This window comes from Triturus cristatus, chromosome 1_1 (assembly GCF_964204655.1).
Source record: "Triturus cristatus chromosome 1_1, aTriCri1.1, whole genome shotgun sequence".
In the NCBI taxonomy this organism is placed as follows: Eukaryota; Metazoa; Chordata; class Amphibia; order Caudata; family Salamandridae; genus Triturus; species Triturus cristatus.
The window spans coordinates 216,583,166-216,586,978 of NC_140579.1; positions in this window are offsets into that span (position 1 = coordinate 216,583,166).

A 3,813-nucleotide genomic window follows, 5' to 3' on the forward strand; every position below is an offset into this window, starting at 1 on the left:
AAAAATAACACACATTTCCTTGTCACCTTGAATCCTCCTGGAGCCTCAGCCAACCCTCTCCAGATCCCAATACTGCTCTCATGCTACAGATGAGCAAAATTAGAGCAGTGCCTTGATTGGCTGGAGTGGGCTGCCTCGACGCTCCAGCAGGCATAGGCACAGGAGGCCTGTGCCTGCTCTCCGCCCAGCTGTCTGAGACAGCTAGGTGGAAAGGTTTACACCGCGCATGTCAACTGGCCATCACAAGACAGCCGGCCAAAGTGACATGTGCAGTGTAAACTGATAGAGTGAGCACCACTCCCCTGCTGCCAGTCAGCTGCAGCCCGCCCCCAAACACTGCTTGGGCTGGGAGCAGTGAAAAATAAAATGGTTATTCATTTTATAACCATTTTATGTTTCACTTTTGCTGCAATAGCAGTGGGGGAGACGCTCCTCTGCCTTAATTTGGGGCGCCGCTGCTGGGTGGTTAGAAAAAAAAATGGCTAGATACTTAGAGACAGGTTCCAGCTTCAGAGGAACAGTTGTTCGAGTCCTAACAGTGAATGCTAGTGCTTAGAACTTTCATCTGATACGTGTGCAAAAAAATGCCCTCCGTTCTGCCCCAACTAGATTTCCAGGTGAATGCTTGTGCATCCAGGGACCAACAGCTAGCATGTTTGGGGGACTGCTGGGCAAGACTGGCCCCTTTTTCATGGGTAGGCTGTGGGGAATACCCAGACCATCATCACAACAAAGAAGTCTAGGGTCCACTAACAGAATAGATCAAGCAGTTCAGACATTTTCATAATCTAACATGAATCATGAATCCCATCAGCCACCAAAATAGCAGCCCACATCATTTGGGATCCGATAGCCCTACCTGAGCCATCAGGTTGATCAAGGCTGCAGATAGAATGGGCGACTTAAACCTCTCTGTTCATCTTGAGATGAGGTATCTGTCTCGAATCTCAGTGTGGCTATCAAGTATTAATGATGGTGATGGAAGCAGTGCAAAAACAAAAAAGTGTGAGGAAGTGGTGTTAAAATTGTCAATTAGGACAGAAAAAACCTTTTAATAATATCTGTCCATGTGACAAAGTCTAAGAACAGTGTAGACGTAGTTTTAACAGAATAACTGCTCAAGTCCAACCATTAGGTCAACATGTTTCAGCCGAAGGATAAATATTAATCCAGCTTTCGTCAGGACCAACAAGAACCTATGCTACTGCTGTGTATATAGTGTAAATTCAAACCCAGTGCGAAAACCAAAATATTTAAGATAATGTTATCTCAAACCTCTGGAACAGTTTTCCACAGCAGCAGGAGCGGCAGCAGGCGGGAGAGACACCTTACCTTCGCCGTGAGGGCAACGGCCAGCAAACCTTCGCCGTGAGGGCAACGGCCAGCAAAACTACAGCCCCCAGACGCCCCAGCCGGTCGCTTGTAGTGACGCGGCCAAGCGCGCCTGGAGGCGCTTTGAAAAACACCGGCAGCCTCCCGCAGCGCGGGACGCGCGCGGGCGAAGCCCGGGCCAAGGGCGGGCCCGTCCTTGCCCGTCGAGGACCGTACGAGGCCGGGCAGGGCATACCCTATGTCAATTACCATAGACCATCAAAACTGTAAGTGCCGCCAGTGATTGCTTGGCTTTATTAACCACTTCTGTGTTTTTGTTGATCGTCAAAGCAGCATTGTTTGTGCACGAATATATAGGCATCTCAGCGTCAGCCCTGCATTCGTGCTCCCAGATGCACTTGAATTTGGCAACACCATCCGGCACAGGCCCTTGGGATATATGTTATTATCAACTCTGGACTGATAAGGGTCGTAGTTCACAAGTAAGACTGGTGGACTGTTTCGTCGAGGTTGTGAATCCATCTCTGCTACTGACTTAATATTCTGCTAGCACCTGTGACTGTGATACCATGGTTGGGAGAGGGAAGCGGACTACGGGCACTGCCTCAGTGACGGGAACTCTTGACCAGTTTATCACTAGAGCAGTTTCCGTCCTGGAGCATGAAATCACTATCACCGAACGCCGCCTTTCAGCTGAACCTATGTATAGGCGCTCATCTATTGGCGCATTGGCCCGGGCTAAGTCTCCGATTGGGCCAGTGGAGCAAACATGTGATAATTTGTTCAACCATAGAATCTCTAACTCTAGTCCTCTTCTATTTTTGCAAAACACAAGTGTAAGTGCCTCTGAAACTACTAACCTCCCTCCAACAAATGAGGGTCATGTAAGCCCTGGAGGCCCTGTCCCGTTAACCAGGGCCAACAATAAAGTATCCAAAGCACCCAGAGTAGTTCCTCCCAAAAGGAAGAGGGGTACTGATGCCCAAGGTGTAAGAAAGTGTAAAATTCCCAAAATCGCAGAGAATGTTTCTATTTCTGCCACTCCCTCACATGAAGTGTGTTTAGACCCTGTTGAGGCTCCTATTTGCCCGATGGGACAGTCACAAGCCAATGATATTCTTCCCTCGATTGAGCAATTGGTTCGATCTCTAATGTTACCGCTTTTGGAAAGAATTAAACTGGTTAGTGACAAAGTTGACAACCTAGAGCAGACAATTCTAGACAACTTTTGTTCCCTAAAGAATGTAGTTAAACACACCATAAAAGCAAGTGACAACCGGAGCTCTCCACCTATAGTCACTTCTCCATCGGTTGTTTTAGCTCCCTCTGCTCTTCCTGGTACACGACCAGTTTTAACACATGATAGCTCTGGACAGGGTCCCTCAAATCCAAGGAATAAAAATTGTGTTCCTCCAAAGAAGGCTCTACAGCCAGTTGTTGTCCCAGAGGTTGTTGAGGTTGTCCCAGAGGTTGTCAAGGTAGTCACACATACTGGTTCAATCGGACCCACCCCTCGTCTGGCTTTGGCCCATATCCATCTTCCCCCTCAGTCTCTCCCTTATGTAGTGGTTTTAACTGGTGTCCCCGAAATAAAAAACCCAAAACCCGAAACCTGTGAAGAACTCAAGAATAAAGTAATCTACTGGCTAAATAGACATACGCCCATTCCTAACAATCTGGATGGAAAAATCTTGCTTGTAAGAAGGGTTAGTTGGGTAGGATCACGACCCAAAGATGTTTCCGGCGATTCGATTATTATTAACTTTAAAGACAGCCGTGTTGCTAACTTTATATGTCACCACGCTCCCTCTTGGACTCTCCCGGGGATCCAGGTGCATGATTTACACTATTTTTACATGCAATCTGCTATCCACGAGGACAGAAGGGGTCTCGCCTGGCCGGGGATAGGTTTCAACTGTGGGTCTTCTGTTCTGAATCCCAATGATAATAATGGTATTTGCCATTGGAATGACATGGATTGACCAGTGGTTGATCATTTTAGCGCAATGATCCCTGGTGGAACTTGCTCTGATACTGATTTGCCACTGGCCAATTCTGATGTTCCTTCCTTGGCTGACTTTTGTATTTCCTCCCCTTCCAAGGGAAAAGTTTTAAACTTGCCTATTCAGCCTCTGAGTCCACAGGTAGTCACACATTGTTCTGATGCCCAGGTAGTCACACATTGTTCTGATGCCCAGAGCGGGGTGCCAAGATCTAGCCCTGGATCCTTGATTTCCTGGAATGTTGCTGGCCTCAAGGCGAAGATGGATTCCCTTGTATGGCTAGAGTTTATAGGTAACTTCGATGTTTGTCTATTCCAGGAAACCTGGTCTGTGGAGCCATTATATCTGCCAGGATATTCAAACTTTCATATTCCAGCAGTTAAGGGCCCTAAGGGCCGCCCTATGGGTGGCCTAACCATCTGGGCCCGTCAGGCCTTATTCCCTAAGGCTAGTGAGTTCCAGACTGGGTCTCTAGATA